The following is a 19,313-nucleotide window of genomic DNA, read 5'->3' on the forward strand; positions in this document are numbered from 1 at the left end:
AGTCAGAATGGAAAAAATTATTTAGGTTGTGTTGTGTTTAGATGGATAAACTACTGATAGTTGTGAGGCACAGAGGGGATTGCTAGACCTTTGCCCAAGAAAAAGAAACGCAGCTTCAGATGTAAACTGTTAGCCTGTCTTCAGAGTTAATTTTCTAAAGTGCTTATGTGAAGAAATGGTGTTCTTGCCTGTACTTGTCTTTTCCCTGGACGTCTTTTGAAATGTCTCCTAATCATACTGTTTCTTTTGTTTGAACTTTTAGCTAAGTGGACACTTTCAAGTATACAGGCAGCAGCCTTCCTGCAGTTTCCAAATACAAAAGATGCCTTTTGAATCAGAATGCCATCTGAGTGAACCCTGTCATCTCTGTCTCTTCCCGTGCCCCTCCATCCACCAGCTCTTGCTCCCTGGATTGAGGGGAGGTTCTGTTTTCACAGATTTTTGCTGCTAGGAAAGCTATTTGGGAATTTCGTGGAGTTTTAAACAAAATACAGCTACTGTATTTTTGCATTTTCCTCATGCTTAATTAAGTAGTTTTACCTTGAACATGTTTCATCATGTTTAAAATGTGTCATGCCCTCTGTGTTTTGGAGTGGTTTATACTGCCCCTGAACGCTGAGGCGCTAGCCTCCTTGCTAGAAATGTCGAGGATAGGCCCGCCTTTGAGGTGCGTGCCAAGTCACTCCCGTCCTGTGTGACTCTCTGCGACCCTACGGGCTGTAGTGCACCAGGCTCCTGTCTTCATGAGGTTCTCCAGGCAAGAGTACCGGAGTGGGTTGCCATGCCCTCCTCCAGGGGACCTTCCCAGCGCAGGCATTGAACTGTCTCCTGCGTTGGTGGGCGGGTTCTTGACCGCTAACACCGCCTGTTAAGCAAACCCGTCTCAGTGTTGTCGCACTGTTAGACCTTACACGCTGCTAGGTAGGCACCAACGCTCAGTGGACTGAGTTATCAAGAACTTAGACCTAACATTAATGCCGAGATAGAGGGAGGAAGTATTATCCTGAGGTTGTAGGGCTTGGGAGCCAGTTTGAGGGGCTGTTTTTCTTTTCACGATGTGAGCGCCAAAGTTTTGTAAGGCCTGAAGTGAGGGTGCTGGAACCACCCCATCTGTGTACTTGGAACTGCTGGTTAGACTTCCTGGGTCTGGTAAATGACCTTATTAAAAAAGGGCCTGGTTGGGGAGGAAGCTCCCTTCACTGCTTGTGTGACCCGTCACTGCGCGTCCCTGCCCAGGAGCTCCTGAGTCACCTTGGATGCAGGCCCCACTCCTCTGCATTTCTCTAAAGCCTGATGACAGTTTTTTCTAGATACTGCTGGCTTGGCCTCCACAAGACTTATACCAGCTGACTTTCCTTCTGTGGGAGAATATCTTTTACCTGGGCCTTCCCCAGAGGCTCAGAGGTAGGGAATCTACCTGCCAGTGCAGGAGACTTGCCTTAGATCCCTGGGTTGGAAAGATCCCCTGGAGGAGGAAACAGCAACCCGCTCCAGTATCCTTGCCTGGGAAATCCCACGGACAGAGGAGCCTGGCGGGCCACAGTCCATGGGGTCCAAAGAGTCGGACCTGACTGAGCAGCTGAACGACAGCAGCAGTCTTTTACTGCAGTGTAGCCTGTCTTTTCACTGTAAACATGGGATTTCTAATATATGCAAGTTATGAATTTAAGTGTAGTCTAATTCATCATTCTTTCTCTGTGTGGTTTGTGCTGTTTTTTATGTCTTAAGAAGTTCTTCCCTTCCTTGGGTCACAGGAACTTTATATATATATTTCTTTGTAAATTTAATTTTCACGTAGAGTTTTTCACTGTCATTTTTAAGAACTCTATTGAGGCATTCACCACTTTGTTAGACTTTTGATTTCTTTTCTCTTTCCCTTTATGTAGGGCTTTAAGCAGTTCTAACCTGAAAAGTCATTAGAATTTATTATTATGTTCACCATAATAACTTTTATTAACTTTTATTAAACTTTCTGTAAAATCTAGATTCTCTGTTAAGGCTCACATTAAGAGAAATTATTGAGGTGGAGTCTTATATTAAAGACAGCTATGTTAAGCTTTGGATCTTGGAAGGTACTGTTATAAACGTAGCCAGAAGGTTTTTTTTTTTCCTTTTTGCAAGTCCCAAGTAACGCCTTGGGATTACACTTACATAATTAAAGTGGCTCCTCAGAAGCAACTGTCATAAGCAAAATTCAGATTCATTTCTACACTTGTTTTGACTTTTTTTTTTTGCCATGCCATGCAACACATGGGGATCTTAGTTCCCTGATCGAACTTGTGACCCCCTGCATTTGAAGCGTGAAGTCTTAACCACTGTACCACCAGAGAAGTCCCTGTTTTGTCTATTAATAGTGGCTGATTCTTAATACATGACTTTAAAAACTTTATTTGGCAGTCATTTTAATTTTATAGGAACATTACAGGAATTAAAAAAAAAAAATGCAAGCCTACACTCAGTGTAACCTGTTAGTGTTTTATCCATTTGTGCCATCATTTGCTTGTATTCCTACTTGCCCCCCGTTCCTTCCAGTACAGAGACATAGACATACTCAGCCACCATTTAAGGGTAGCTTTCTTTGTGGTCCTTTACTTTAAACAGTGTCAGTGTATTTTGACTACAAATATACAAATTCTCTTATACCACCACAGTACAGCTTAAGTAAATGAAACATAATGTCTGTAGACTCGGTAAAGCCCCAGCAACATCTCCTCCTTCTCCATTACAGCCTCCATCCTGGGGTCAGGCATTAAATTTGATTGTCATGTCTCTTTAATCTGGGGTGTTTGCATAGGCTCTTTCTTTGTTTTTCACGACCTTGGCATTTTCAAAACATGATTTTCATATTGAAAATAAGTGACTTAAATATAGTAAACCATTAGATGGTTTTTAGTAATGCTCTTCAAGGTTTGTTAAAACCTCCCATGAGAGCACCTCTCAGCACAGTGTGGGCCTTGAGACTGTTAATGCTGGTCAGAAAGTGAGGAGGAGCTCGCAAGCCTGATTCTCCCTTGTCACATAGGATCAGTATCACTACCTCACATTCTTTTCTTAAGAAACATTATTGAACAGTTCGAAACAGTAATTTATTTAGGCAAATATATGACATATTATACCACACACTACTCTTTTAATAGGAGGGACAAAAACGAAAGTTGAGCCAAGTAACCCATGCATCTTCATTTCTTACTGAAGTGTATGTTATGCCTCTGGAAAAGTGCATAGATCATACCTAAGTGCAGAGCTCAGTGGGTTTTGGCAAACTGGACACAGCTGGGTAACCAGCATTCAGATCTTTCTTGTATGATTTTAACTCAGTGTTGGACTAATAATGAATGTGTTTGGGGTAGAAAATAATCATTACCAGTGAAAGTCAGTAACAGGAATAGATACAGCAACTTAAAGTGAAAGTCGCTCAGTCGTGTCCGACTCTTTGCGACCCCATGGACTATACGGTTCATGGAATTCTCCAGGCCAGAATACTGGAGTAGCTTTTCCCTTCTCCAGGGGATCTTCCCAACCCAGGGATCAAACCCAGGTCTCCTGCGTTGCAGGCGAATTCTTTACCAGCTGAGCCACAAGGGAAGCCTGTTTTTAGCAACTTAAAGATCTTTTTAATAGTTAATGCTGTCACGTGGTTCAAAATTCGTACGGGCAAAGGGCTTACAAAGATAAGTCCTCCCACCTTTATCTCCAGCCACTGGGTTCCCCCGAAAGTCAGTCACCGTGGTCCACCTTTACAGTTGCACTCTATGCATTGTTTCTTGTTGTTCAGGCCCTAAGTCATTTCTGACTCACGACCCCATGGACTGCAGCATGCCAGGCTCCTCTGTCCTGTATATAAGCAGTTACGTTTGTGTATCTTCCCCTTTTTATACAGATGGCAGCATGCTTTACATACTATGCCCATCTTGCTAGTCTACACTTACATGGATTGGAAGATTTTCAATTTGATACAGAAAGAGTGTTACCGTTTTCATGGCATTCAGGCTATTTCTAGTTTTTCCCAGCCGTGTTTCTAACCACTGATGCATCCTAATGTTTCCCAGTCTTTTACATCATGGCACACGGCAACTGCCTCCAGAGGGCTCCTGCTACCCCAATCCTTAACGCTCTACCCACCCTGTCCAGACCCAAAGGGGTTGTTATTTGGCACATCCTGAACTGTTTGGGGATACATCAGTATACCAAGTGGAGAAGGCAATGGCACCCCACTCCAGTACTCTTGCCTGGCAAATCCCACGGACGGGGGAGCCTGGTGGGCTGCAGTCCATGGGGTCGCTAAGGGTCGGACATGACTGAGCAACTTCACTTTCACTGTTCACTTTCATGCATTGGAGAAGGAAATGGCAACCCACTCCAGTGTTCTTGCCTGGAGAATCCCAGGGACGGGGGAGCCTGGTGGGCTGCCCCGCACAGAGGTTGAACATGACTGAAGCGACTTAGCAGCAGCAGCAGCAGTGTACCAAGACCATCAGTGGTGATGTCTGAGTTAACTGGTAAGTGTTTGTTAAGGGAAGTTGGTAGGAAATTGCCAAAGAAGGATGAAAGAAAAATGGCCTTTTTCTCTCTCAGAGACTTTAGTTAAGGAGATAAAAATATATATGTTCATGAAATAGCTGGAAAAAACTTAGAAGTGTTCAACCTTGTGATGCTGATTTTAAAAATATAAAACAGGGAAAGGTAAGATCTGTTCAGTTCAGTCTTTCAGTCATGTCTGACTTTTTGCGCAGCACGCCAGGCCTCCCTGTCCATCACCAACTCCTGGAGTCCACCCAAACCCATGTCCATCGAGTTGGTGATGCCATCCAACCATCTCATCCTCTGTCGTCCCCTTCTCCTCCTGCCCTCAATCTTTCCCAGCATCAGGGTCTTTGCAAATGAGTCAGCTCTTCACATCAGGTGGCCAAAGTATTGGAGTTTCAGCTTCAACATCAGTCCTTCCAGTGAACACCCAGGACTGATTTCCTTTAGGATGGACTGGTTTGATCTCCTTGCAGTCCAAGGGACTCTCAAGAGTCTTCTCCAACACCACAGTTCAAAAGCATCGATTCTTCGGCGCCATACGTGACCACTGGAAAAACCATAGCCTTGTCGGTAAGATCTATGACGTTCCTTTTTTAGAAAGGCGTATCACCAAGGGAGATTGGAGTTTAGAGCAAAATACATGAAAAGAGAAGTTCTTCTGTGTTAGTCTGACTGGTTTTTAAAGGAATATTGAACATCCTTACCTCAGAAGTCTGAGTTTTTTTCCTATATAGGAATTTCCTATTCCTAAGAAATAATATTTCTTAATGCTAATTGTCGTAGAGCTGGTTTGTGTTATATGGGGATGCCTTCCTCGTTCCTTTAGGCTGCCCCTTAACCTTTCCTGCCCAAGACCAGGCAGGCTTCTACAGGCTAGATGCTCAAATACTGAGCACTAGTGTGCCTGCTTCTTCGAGGCAGAACCCCTGTGGTCTTCTACTGAGTCTTCTTCTTTTGTTCTGGCAGTTTGGTGGTTCAGTTTCCAAGCCCTAATAGATTACCTTCTAATCTGTGAGCACCTACTGTATAAGGACTGTGTCAGTTGTAAGTGGGAAGGGCATGAAAGGAAGTGAAAAATAAAAGAAAATGCAGCTATGACCTGCACAATAGTCTTGAGACCAAATATTATCTTACTGATTTCTTTCTAGTTTCATTCAATATGGTTGGAAAACATACTTTGTATTTCCAGTTTTTAAAAATTGCTAAATCTTTTTTATGGTGTCACATGTGGTATACCCTGGAGAATGTTCCACATGCACTGGAGAAAAATGTGTATTCTGCTCTTGTTGTGTGGGCTGTTGTCTGTTAAATCTAGTTGGTTTTTATGTTGATCAAGTCTGTTTCTGTCTTTGTCTGGCTAGTTTTTCTGTCCATAACCGAAAGTCAGATATTGAAATCTCCAATATTATTGTTGAATTGTCTATATTTCTCCCTTTTATTATGTCAGTTTTTGCCTAATACATTTTGGGCCTCTCTTGTTATGTGCAGTTATGTTTCAGTTCAGTTCAGTCACTCAGTTGTGTCCGACTCTCTGCAACCCCATGAATCGCAGCATTTATGTTTATAACTCTTATATGTTCATGATGAATGACTCCTTTTATCATTATAAAATTTCTTCTTTTATCTTTAGTAACAATTTTTGTCTTAGTTCAGTCCCTCAGTTGGTTCCAGCTCTTCTTGATACCATGGACTGCAGCACGTGAGGCTTCCCTGTCCATCACTAGCTCCCGGGGTTTGCTCAAACTCAAGTCCATCGAGTTAGTCATGTCATCAAACCATCTCATCATTTGTTGTTCCTTTCTCCTGCTGCCTTCAATCTTTCGAGCATCAGGGTCTTTTAAAATGAGTCAGGTCTACATATTACGTGGCCAAAGTTTTAGAGCTTCACTGTCAGTCCTTCCAATGAATATTCAGGACTGATTTCCTTTACGATTGACTGGTTTGATCTCCTTGCACTCCAAGGGACTCTCAGGAGTCTTCTCTAGCACCACAGTTCAAAAGCATCAATTCTTTGGTGCTCAGCTTTCGTCGCAGTCCAACTCTCACATCCATACATGACTACTGGAAAAACCATAGCTTTGACTAGACGGACCTCTGTCGGCAAAGTAATGCCTCTGCTTTTTAATATGCTGTCTAGGTTGGTCATAACTTTCCTTCCAAGGAGTAAGCATCTTTTAATTTCATGGCTGCGGTCACCATCTGCACTGATTTTGGAGCCCCCAAAAATAAAGTCTGTCACTGTTTCCATTGTTTCCCCATCTGTTTGACATGAAGTGATGGGACCAGATGCCATGATCTTAGTTTTCGGAATGTTGAGTTTTAAGCCAACTTTTTCACTCTCCTCTTTCACTTTCATCAAGAGGCTCCTTAGTTCTTCACTTTCTACCATAAGGATGGTATCATCTGTGTGTCAGAGGTTATTGATATTTCTCCCGGGCGATCCTGATTCCAGCTTGTGCTTCATCCAGCCCTGCATTTTGCGTGATGTACTCTGCATATAAGTTAAATAAGCAGGGTGACCACATACAGCCTTGATTTACTCCTTTCCCAATTTGGAACAAATCATGTTCCATGTCTGGTTCTAACTGTTGTTTCTTGACCTGCATGCAGATTTCTCAGGAGGCAAGGAAGGTGGTCTAGTATTCCTATCTTTTGAAGAATTTTCCACAGTTTGTTATGATCCACAATAAAGAAGTAGATGTTTTTCTGGAACTCCCTTGCTTTTTCAGTGATCCAGTGGATGTTGGCAATTTGATCTCTCATTTCTCTGCCTTTTCTAAATCCAGCTTGAACATTTGGAAGTTCATAGTTCACATACTGTTGAAGTCTGAGTTGGAGAATTTTGAGCATTATTTTGCTAGCGTGTAAAATGAGTGCAATTGTGCTGTAGTTTGAGCATTCTTTGGCACTGCCTTTCTTTGGGATTGGAATGAAAACTGACCTTTTCCAGACCCATGGCTACTGCTGAGTTTTCCCAATTTGCTGGCATATTGAGTGTAGCACTTTAACAGCATCATTTTTTATCATTTGAGATAGCTCAACTGGAGTTTCATCACCTCCACTAGCTTTGTTTGTAGTGATGCTTCCTAAAGCCCACTTGACTTCACATTCCAGGATGTCTGGCTTTAGGTGAGTGATCACATCATTGTGGTTATCCAGGTCATGATGACCTTTTTTGTATAGTTCTTCCATGTATTGTTGCCACCTCTTCTTAATATCTTCTGCTTGTGTTAGGTTCATACCATTTCTGTCTTTTATTGTGGCCCATCTTTGCATGAAATGTTCCCTTGGTATCTTTAATTTTTTTGAAGAGATCTCTAGTCTTTCCCTTTCTGTTGTTTTCCTCTATTCCTTTGCATTGATCACTGAGGAAGGCTTTATTATCTCTCCTTGCTGTTCTTTGGAACTCTGCATCGAAATGGGTGTATCTTTCCTTTTCTCCTTTGCCTTTCACTTCTCTCCTTTTCTCAGCTGTCTATCTGTAAGGCCTCCTCAGACAACCATTCTGCCTTTTGGCATTTTTTTTTCTTGGGGATGGTCTTGATCACTGCCTCCTGTACAATGTCACGAACCTCCGTCCGTAGTTCTTCAAGCGCTCTATCAGATCTAATCCCTTGAATCTATTTCTCATTTCCGCTGTATAATCACAAGGGATTTGATTTAGGTCATACCTTCATGGTCTAGTGGTTTTCCCTACTTTCTTCAACTTAAGTCTGAATTTGGCAATAAGGAGTTCATGATCTAAGCCACAGTCAGCTTCTGGTCTTGTTTTTGCTGACTTTATAGAGCTTCTTCATCTTTGGCTGCAAAAAACATATTAGTCTGATTTCGGTATTGACCATCTGGTGATGTCCATGTGTAGAGTTTTCTCTTGTGTTGTTGTAAGAGGGTGTTTGCTATGACCACTGCATTCTCTTGGCAAAATGGTCAGCCTTTGCCCTGCTTCATTTTGTACTCCAAGGTCAGATTTGCCTGTTACTCCAGGTATCTTTTGATTTCCAACTTTTGGATTACAGTCCTTTACGATGAAAAGGACATGTTTTTGGGATGTTAGTTGTAGTTCTTCATATAACCGTTCAACTTCAGCTTCATCAGCATTGCTGGTTGGGGCATAGACTTGGATTACTGTGACATTGAATGATTTGCCTTGTAAACGAACAGAGATCATTTTGTCATTTTTGAAGTTGCATCCAAGTACTGCATTTTGGACTCTTTTGTTGACTTTGAGGGCCACTGCATTTATTCTAAGGGTTTCTTGCCCACAGTAGTAGATACAATTGTCATCTGAATTAAATTCACCCATTCCAGTCCATTTTACTTCACTGATTCCTAAAATGTGAATGTTCACTCTTGCCATCTCCTCTTTGACCACTTCCAATTTACCTTGATTCGTGGACCTAACATTCTAGGACTAACATTCCTAAGCCATATTGCTCTTTACAGCATCAGACTTTACTTCCATCACCAGTCACATCCACAGCTGGGCGTTGTTTTTGCTTTGGCTCCATCTCTCCATTCTTTCTAGAGTTATTTCTCCACTCTTCTCCAGTAGCATATTTGGCACCTACCAACCTGGGGAGTTCATCTTTCAGAGTCATATCTTTTTGCCTTTTCATACTGTTCTTGGGATTCTCAAAGCAAAAATACTGAAGTGGTTTACCATTCCCTTCTCCTGTGGACCACATTTTGTCAGAGCTCTCCACCGTGACCCATCCGTCTTGGGTAGCCCTACAAGGCATGGCTTGTAGTTTCACTGAGTTAGACAGTGCTGTCGTCCATGTGATCAGTTTGGTTAGTTTTCTGTTTTTGTGGTTTTCATTCTGTCTGCCCTCTGATGGAGAAGGATTAGAGGCTTATGGGAGAGGTTCCTGATGGGAGAGACTGACTGAGGGGGAAACTGGGTCTTGTTCTGATGGGTGGGCCATGCTCAGTAGATCTTTAATCCAATTTTCTGTTGATGGGCTGTGTTCCCTCCCTGTTGTTTGACCTGAGACTAAACTGTGGTGGAGGTGATGAAGATAGGGCAACCTCCTTCCAAAGATCCCGGGAGGCACTGCCGCAGTCAGTGCCCCCAGCCCGCAGCAGGCCCCCACCAACCCATGCCTCCACCAGAGACTCCTGGACACTCACGCGCAAGTCTCTTATGGGCTCACTGCCCCTTTCTCCTGGTCCTGGTGTGCACAAGGTTTTGTTTGTGCCCTCCAAGAGTCTACTTCCCCAGTCCTGTGCAAGTTCTGTAATCAAAACCCATTGGCCTCCAAGTCAAATTCCCTGGGGGTTCTCAGTCCCTTTGCCAGATCCCCAGGTTGGGAAATCTGCTGTGTGTCCTAGAATTTATTTGGTATAATTGTTCTGCAGTTTGTGGGTCATCTGCTCGGTGGCTCTGTGGTCGCGTTAGTGGCGACCTCCTCCAAAAGGGCTTATGCCACATGCTGTGACCCAGGTCTCCTGCACCCAGAGCCCCTGCCCCTGCGGCAGGCCACTGCTGACCTGTACCTCCGTAGGAGACACTCAAACACTCAAAGGCAGGTCTGGCTCAGTCTCTGTGAGGTCTCTGGTTCCTGGTGTGCACAAGATTTTGTTTGTCCTCTGAGCATCTCTGGTGGGTATGGGGTGTGATTCTAAATGCGAGTTCGCCCTTCCTTCCATCTTGCAGGGGCTTCTCCATTGCCCTTTGTGGGGTATCTTTTTTTGGTGGGATCCAACATTCTCCTGTCAAAGGTTGTTAAGCAGCAAGTTGTAATTTTGGAGTTAGATGAGCGCAGGTCCTTCTACTCCACCATCTAAAAGTCTTATCTGATGTTAGTATAACCACTCCATCTCTTTTGCATGGTACCTTTTGTTCCATCCTTGCTCTTTCATCCTGTTTGAGTCTTTGACTCTAAAGTATATCTCCTTTATGGTTAGCCAACGGAAGGATAGGGAGAAGGGGTGGTTAGAGAGTTTGGGATTGGACATGGACAGATATAGACAGACTACTATATTTTAAATGGATAACTGACAGGGACTACTACATAGCACACAGAACTCTGCTCAGTGTTACATGGCAGCCTGGATGGAAGGGGAGTTTTCCGGGAGGATGGATACTTATGTATGTATGGCTGAGTCCCTTTGCTGTACACCTGGAACTATCACAAGAGTGTTAATTGGCTAGACCCCATACAAAATAAAAGTTTAAAAAAACAGAGTGTATCTAGTAGAAACCATATAGTTAGATCATTTTTTAACACATTTTGCCATTCTGCTTTTTGATTAAAGTGTTTAACCTCTTTATATTTAATATTACTGATACAGTGAACTACTGCACAATTGCACACATCTCGCACACTATCAAAGTAATGCTCAAAATTCTCTAAGCCAGGCTTCAACAGTATGTGAACTGTGAACTTCCAGATGTTAAAACCAGATTTAGAAAAGTCAGAGGAACCAGAAATCAGATTGTCAACATCCTTTGGATCATTGAAAAAGCAAGAGAGTTCAGAAGAACATCTGCTTCTGCTTTATTGACTACGCCAAAGCTTTTGACTGTGTGAATCACAACAAACTGGAAAATTTTTAAAGAGATGGGAATACCAGACCACCTGACCTGCCTCCTGAGAAATCAGTATGCAGGTCAAGAAGCAACAGTTAAAACTGGACATGGAACAATAGACTGGTTCCGAATCGGAAAAGGAGTACATGAAAGCTGTAAATGGTCACCCTGCTTATTTAACTTATATGCAGAGTATATGTGAAATGTGAAATGCTGGGCTGGATGAAGCACAAGCTGGAATCAAGATTGCCAGGAGAAATATCAGTAACCTTAGAGATACAGATAACACCACCCTTATGGCAGAAAGTGAAAAAGAATAAAGAACCTTTTGAGTGAAGGTGAAAGAGGAGAGTGAAAAAGTTGGCTTAAAGCTCAACATTCAGAAAACTAAGATCATGGCATCTGGTCCCATCACTTCATGGGAAATAGATGGGGAAACAACAGTAACAGTGACACTATTTTGGGGGGGGCTCTAAAACACTGCAGATGGTGACTGCAGCCATGAAATTAAAAGATGCTTGCTCCTTGGAAGAAAAGTTATGACCAACCTAGACAGCATATTAAAAAGCAGAGACATTACTTTGCCAACAAAGGTCCGTCTAGTGAAGGCTATGATTTTTCCAGTAGTCATGTATGGATGTGAGAGTTGGACTATAAAGAAAGCTGAGTCCTGAAGAACTGATGCTTTTGAACTGTGATGTTGAAGAAGACTCTTGAGAGCCCCTTGAGCTGCAAAGAGATCCAACCAGTCCATCCTAAAGGAAATCAGTCCTGAATATTCATTGGAAGGACTGATGCTGAGGCATTGAAACTCCAATACTTTGGCCACCTGATGCGAAGAGCTGACTCATTTGAAAAGACCCTGATGCTGGGAAAGATCGAAGGCGGGAGGAGACGGGGACAACAGAGGATGAGATGGTTGGATGGCATCAGCAACTCAATGGATGTGAGTTTGAGTAAACTCCGGGAGTTGGAGATGGACAGGGAGTCTTGGCGTGCTGCAGTCCATGGAGTTGCAGAGAGTCAGACACGACTGAGTGACTGAACTGACTGAACTGAGGATTTATGTCTCTCATTTTGCTGTTTTTTATATGTCATGTCTTTTTTTTGTTCCTCCTTGCCACTTTGTTTTGTGTTAAATACACATTTTCTATACATTTTCACTCTTGTCATTTCTTTTTTTTATTTTTTGTTATTTTCTTAGAAGTCACTCAGTGTTAAAATTAACGTATTAACTGATAAAAACCTTGGTCAAATTAATTCCAGCTTAATAGCAGTAACATACAAAATCTTTGCTTCTGTATACCTAATTCTTCCCTCAGTCCTTCATGCTGTTATTATATGGAAAGTATATATCTGTATAATTATGTATGCCCATTGAGGTGCATTTATAATTATTGCTTTATGCAATTGTCTTTTAAATCACGATAGAGAAAGAAAGACTTAGAATTTTTAAAAATGCATTTATAGTATTTTTTGTATTTAGCTATATGGTTACTCTTCGTGGACTTCTTATTCGTGTGTATCTGTGTTACTGCCCAGTATCTCTCCATTTCGGTGTGAAAGACTTCAGTATTCCTTGGGGTGGTTCGGGCGGAGTGCCGGGCGCTGCCGCAGTGGGAGGCCCGTGCGCCACCACGAAGAAGAGCCCCGCTCAGTGCCGCTGGAGAGAGCCCGCACCCAGCACAACCGAAAACAGAAAAGACGTTCTTACAAGTGCGGTCTCCTCAGGCACCACTGGGCAGGTCGGGTGACAATGGTTCTCTGGGAATGGGGCTGTGAAGGACGTGCAGCCCCATCCTGCCTCCTTCCGTGGCTGCCAGGCCGCTGGTTTTCACCGTGACGGTGAGCTAGTGATTTTCAAATTTAACACATTGCTAGGACTCTGGGAAAGGAAATAGGGCAAGTTATGATGTCACAAAACCCACTGTTCTTACCAAAATTTCAGTTATTCTTGTAGAAATGCTTCCTGAATTACTGCAGACCTTTGACTAATGTTCAGAGTCCTGAAAAAAGTGTCTGAAAAAATCTGGGGGGCATATGTCTTTGTGAGGGCTTCCAAGGTGGCACGAGTGTGAAGAGCCTGCCTGCTCGTGCAGGAGTCGTGAGAGATGCAGGTTCAGTCCCTGAGTCCTGAAGATCCCCTGGAGGAGGGCATGGCAACCCAGTCCAGTGTTCTTGCCGGGGAAATCACATGGACAGAGGAGCCTTGCAGGCTGTGGTCCACGGTGTAACAGAGTCGACATGACTGAAGCGACTTAGCATGCATGTACCCAGGTGGCTCAGTGGTAAAGAATCTGCCTGCAAATGCAGGAGATGTGGGTTCAGGAGATCCCCAGATCAGGAAGATCCTCTGGAGGAGAAAATGGCAACCCACTCCGGTATCCTTGCCAGGAAAATCCCAGGGAGAGGAGTCTGGTGGGCTACAGTTGATGGGGTCACAAAGAGTCAGACACGACTAAACAACTAACACTTTGTAATAACAGTGTTTTCTTGGAATCTCTGTTTTCTTTTATAATTTTGAGAATACTGTTCTGATGGAACAAATCACAGTTTACCTAAAATGAAGAAGTCCATTGCTTTGGACCTGCAATTATCTTTGTGGCAAGATGAAACCTCCTATAGGTACTTAAACACTTCTGAAACGGTTTCAGTGTTTGATATAGCAGAGTCTTGTGGTTGTGAGGTGTGGGTCTAAGGCAAATAGATACGTCTTCATGAGGTTCATATTTGGTAGGAGTGTGTTAAAGGTATTCTGGGCTTTATATCAGAGAAGACAATGGCACCCCACTCCAGCACTCTTGCCTGGAAAATCCCATGGATGGAGGAGCCTGGTGGGCCGCAGTCCATGAGGTTGCTAAGAGTCGGACAAGACTCAGCGACTTCTTCCACTTTTCACTTTCATACATTGGAGAAGGAAATGGCAACCCACTCCAGTGTTCTTGCCTGGAGAATCCCAGGGACGAGGGAGCCTGAGGGGCTGCCGTCTATGGGGTCGCACAGAGTCGGACACGACTGAAGCCACTTAGCAGCAGCAGCAGCAGGCTTTATATATTAACCACCTTTCTTACTGGGAACTCATAACAAGGCATATTTAACTTAATGTTCAGTTGACAGGAAAGGGCTCCTAGCAACATTATCAGGAGATGGGCTCCATGCATCCTTTTCTTTATCTTACAGTACAGCAGAAGAGCATTTCCTGTATAGTCGAGAAGATTGAGATCATAAAGGTCATCACCCCAATTCTTGTAATAAACTGACAGTCTATCTTCTAAATTATCTCAGTATTCAAAGTGCTTTACAAGCCATTGTAAAATGAGCTGTGAAACTTACTATCACCATGTGAAAATGGACTAATCTATGTGAAAAATGCTTCATTACCTAATACTACTACTAATAAGCCATCAGTAAACCAGAGCAAATAGTGTAAACCACACAGGAAAATGTGGCGGGCCTGTGGAACAGTTAGGATGAGGCAAGATGACTTGGGGGACAGTGTGGAGGGGGCTTGCCCGGTCTGGGCCACCAGCTTCTCTGAAGATGGCTGGGTCTCCGGACTGTTGGGAGCAGTTAGGAAGCTGTCTTGTCACGTCCGGGTGAGGTCTCCGGGTGGCAACAGCAAAGGTTTCTAAAGCTGTCAGTTCCGGGAATCTCCCCGGTCACCCCACTCCCATTGCCCCTGCCCCCGCCACTTTCTCGTGTTTGTTCTCTGCATCTGTGTTTCTGTTCCTGCCACACTAGCAGGTTCCTCTGTACCACTTTGGGGGGCTTCCCTGGTGGCTCCGACAGTAAAGCATCCGCCTACAATGCAGGGGACCTGGGTTCTTTCCTGCATCAGGAAGATCCCCTGGAGGAGGGAATGGCTATCCTCTCCAGGATTCTTGCCTGGAGAATCCCATGGACAGAGGAGCCTGGCGGGTTGTAGTTCATGCGATCACAAAGAGTCCCACATATATGTGTTAATATATGATATTTGGGGTTTTTTTCTGACTTACTTCACTCTGTATGATAGATTCTAGATCCATCCAAATCTCCACAGATGACCCAATTTCATTTATTTTTCTGGTTGAGTAATATTCCAGTGAACATTGGGTTACGTGTGTCTTTTTGAATTATGGTTTTCTCAGGGTATATGCCTAGCAGCAGGATTGCTGGATCATATGGTAGTTCTGTTTTTAGTTTTTTAAGAAACCTTCATAGTGTTTTCCACAGTGGCTGTATCCATTTACATTCCCCCCAACAGTCCAAGAGGGTTCCTTTCTCTCCACACCCTCTCCAGCATTTGTTGTTTGTGGATTTTTTGATGATGGCCATTCTGGTTGGTGTGAGGTGTTAACTTCATGGTAGTTTTGATTTGCATTTCTCTAATAATGACCGACGTTGAACATCTTTTTTCATGTGCTTCTTGGCCATCTGTATGTCTTCTTCAGTGAAACGTATATTTAGGTCTTCTGCTCACTTTTTGGTTGGGCTGTTTGTTTGTTTGTTTGTTTTACATTAAGCTGCATTACCTGTTTGTATATTTTGGAAATTAATCCTTTGTCCACTACTTTGAAAATATTTTCTCCCATTTTGTGGGTTATTATCTCCTCATACGGTTATGGTTTCCTCTGCTATGCAAAAACTTTTGAGTTTAATTAGATTCCATTGCTTATTTTTTTTATTTTCATTAATCTAGGAGATGGGTCATAAAAGACCTTGCTGTGATTTATGTCAAAGAGTGTTTTTCCTATGTGTTCCTCTAAAAGTTCCATAGTGTCCAGTCTTCCCTTTAGGTCTTTAATCTATCTTGAGCTTATTTTTGTGTATGGAGTTAGGTAGTGCCCTAGTTTCATTCTTTTACATGTAGTTGTCCAGTTTTCCCATCTCCCTGTATTGAAGAGGTTGTCTTTTCTTCATTATATATTCTTGCCTCCTTTGTCAGATTAAGTGACTGTTGGTGTGTGGGTTTATCTCTGGGCTTTCTAACCTGTACTGTCATCTGTATTTCTGTTTTTGTGCCAGTACCATACTGTTGATTACTGTAGCTTTGTGTTATAATCTGATGCTGGGGAGCCTGGTTCCTCCAGCTTTGTTTTTCTTTCTCAAGATTGCTTTGGTTATTCAGTGTCTTTTGTGTTTCCATACAAATTTTAAGATTTTTTTGTTCTAATTCTGTCGAAACTGGTGTTGTTGATTTAATAGGAATTGCATTGAGCCTGTAGATTGCTTTGGATAATATGGTAATTTTCAAAATGTTGATTCTTCCAATCCAGGAGCATGGCATATCTCTTCATCTGTTTGTGGCCTCTTTGATTTCTTTCAGTGTTTTATAGATTTCTGAGTACAGGTCTTTGGCCTCCTTAGGTAGATTTAGTCCTAGGTATTTTACTCATTTTGTTGCAGTGGTAAGTGGTAATTACATTGCTTGTCTGTAAACCGTGTGATTTCTCTATCAGATCTTAGGATCAACGCATCTGGGTTGTGGGTTTTTCCCTTTCATCGCTTTAAACGTGTCCTGCCACTCCTTTCTGGCCTGCCGAGTTTCTACTGAAAAATCAGCTGACAGCCTTACTGAGATTCCTTTGTATATTGTTTGTTGCTTTTCTCTTGCTGCCTATAATATTTTTCTTTGAATTTAATTTTTGTTAGTTTGATTAAAGTATGTCTTGATGTGTTTCTCCTAGAGTTTATCCTATATGGGACTCTCTGCACTTCCTGAAAGTGAGTAACTATTTCCTTTCTGATGTTAGGGAAATTTTCAACTATAATCTCTTAAAATATTTTCTTAAAGCTGGTTTTTTTTGTTTTATTCTTGTAGGACCCCTATAATTTGAATATTGATACGTTTAATGTTGTCCCAGAGATCTCTGAGAGCGTCCTCCGTTCTTGTCTCTTTATTCTGCTCCTTGGTAGTTATTCCCACCATTCTGTCTTCCAGCTCACTTATTTGCCCTTCTGCATCAGTTATTCTGCTGTTGGTTCCTCCTAGTGTTTTTCATTTCAGGTTTTATGTTGTTCATCTCTCTTTGTTCTTTAGTTCTTCGAGGTCCTTGTTAAACATTTCTTGTATTTTCTCAATTCTTGCCTCCATTCTGTTCCAAGATTTTGTATCATTTTTACTGTCATTACTCTGAACTCTATTTGAGGTAGGTTGCCTGTTTGCTCTTCATCTATTTGGTCTTGTTGGTTTTTACCTTGCTCCTTTGTCTGTAGCATACTTCTTGGTTGTCTCTCTTTTTTGATGGGTTAGGGTTGTTTGCCATGACGTTTCTAACACTGGCGTTTGCAGCCAGTTTGGTACAGCCAGGTCTCGGTACCTAGATGGGAGCTCACTCTGATTAATATTCCAGGGGGTTTGAGATTCTGTTAGCTCAGTGGTTTGGACTTGGCATCCTCACCACAGGAGCTCAAGCCTGACCCCCAGCCTGGGGACCAAGATCCTACAAGCTGCATGATGTGGCAAAAGAAAAGAAAGGACAGTACAATAACAAAAGAACAGAAAACAAAATAAAGTTGTAAAACTTAAAAATATATTAGGAAAAGTAAAAATGTAAGTGAATCGACTACAGCAAGGTAAAACAGACTAACAGCAGAAAAAAGGAAAAGGGGGCAGGGGAAACAAGCCAGAAGTAACCTAGCAATAACAAAGTGTAAGGAGTAAAAGTGAAAAAAATTATTAGAAATAAAAATATAAATGAAACAACAAGGTAAAACAGAACCACGACCCCAAAAAAGAAAGGCCAGAAAGGCCTTTGCTGTAGGGGGTCTTAGAGTAGCTGAGAAAAGAAGAGAAATGAAAGGCAAAGGAGAAAAGGAAATGTATACTCATCTGAATGCAGAGTTCCAAAGAATAGTAAGGAGAGGTAAGAAAGCCTTCTTAAGTGAACAATGCAAAGAAATAGAGGAAAGCAATAGAATGGGAAAGACTAGAGATCTCTTCAAGAAAATTAGATACCAAGAGAACATTTCATGCAAAGATGAGTACAATAAAGGACAGAAATGGTATGAACCTAACAGAAGCAGAAGATACTAAGATGAGATGGCAAGAATACATAGAAGAGCTATACACGAAAAGATCTTAATGACCTGGATAACCATGATGGTGTGCTCACTCTCCTAGAGCCAGACATCCTGGAGTGTGAACTCAAGTGGGCCTTAGGAATCATTACTAAGAACAAAGCTAGTGGAGGTGATGGAATTCTAGTTGGGCTATTTCAGATCCTTAAAAAATGATGCTGTTAAAGTGTTGGACTCATATGCCAGCAAATTTAGAAAACTCAGCAGTGGCCACAGGACTGGAAAAACTCAGTTTTCATTCCAGTCCCAAAGAAGGACAATTGCAGAGAGTACTCAAACTACCACACAACTGTGTTCATTTCACATGCTAGCAAGGTAACGTTCAAAATCCAAGCTAGGCTTCAATAATATGTTAATCGTGAACTTCCAGATGTTCAAGCTGGATTTAGAAAAGGCAGAGGAACCAGAGATCAAATTGCCAGCATTCATTGGTTCAGAAAAAGCAAGAGAATTCCAGAAAAACAATCTACTTCTGCTTCGTTGACTATGCTAAATCCTTTGTGTGGATCACAACAAACTGGAAAATTCATTAAGTGATAGGTATACCAGACCACTTTACCTGCCTCCTGAGAAGCATGTATGCAGGTAGGTCAAGAAGCAACAGTTAGAACGGGACATGGAACAATTCACTGGACTGGTTCAAAATTGAGAAAGGGGTACCTCAAGGGGGTATATTGTCACCCTTGCTCATTTAACTTATATGCAGAGGACATCGTGTGAAATGCCAGGCTGGATGAAGCACAAGCTGGAATCAAGATTGCCAGGAGAAATATCAATAACCTCAGATATGTAGATGACACCACCCTAATGGCAGAAAGTGAAGAGGAACTGAAGAGCCTTTTGATGAAAGTGAAAGAGGAGAGTGAAAAAAAAAAAAAAAAAGCCAGCTTAAGACTCAAAATTCAAAAAATGAAGATTGTGATATCTGGTCCCATCATTTCATGGCAAATAGATGGGGAAACAGTGACAGACTTTATTTTCTTGGGCTCCATAATCACTGCAGATGGTGACTGCAGCTGTGAAATTAAAAGACACTTGTTCCTTGGAAGAAAGCTATGAAGAACCTAGACAGCATACTTAAAAGCAGAGACATCACTTTGCCAACAAAGGTCCAAATAGTCAAAGCTATGGTTTTTCCATTAATCATGTATGGATGTGAGAGTTGGGCCATAAAGAAGGCTGAGTGCCGGAAAAT

At 42.4% G+C, this 19,313-nt stretch overlaps 1 protein-coding gene across 1 annotated transcript in view; it reads left to right on the plus strand.

The window, feature by feature from the left end:
- The window catches only part of CHSY1 (chondroitin sulfate synthase 1), a 90,031-nt gene that overhangs the window by 17,020 nt on the left and 53,698 nt on the right, over window positions 1-19,313 (plus strand). The window lies entirely within an intron of this gene.

The sequence above is a fragment of the Bos indicus x Bos taurus genome, chromosome 21, assembly GCF_003369695.1.
Source record: "Bos indicus x Bos taurus breed Angus x Brahman F1 hybrid chromosome 21, Bos_hybrid_MaternalHap_v2.0, whole genome shotgun sequence".
Taxonomy (NCBI): Eukaryota; Metazoa; Chordata; class Mammalia; order Artiodactyla; family Bovidae; genus Bos; species Bos indicus x Bos taurus.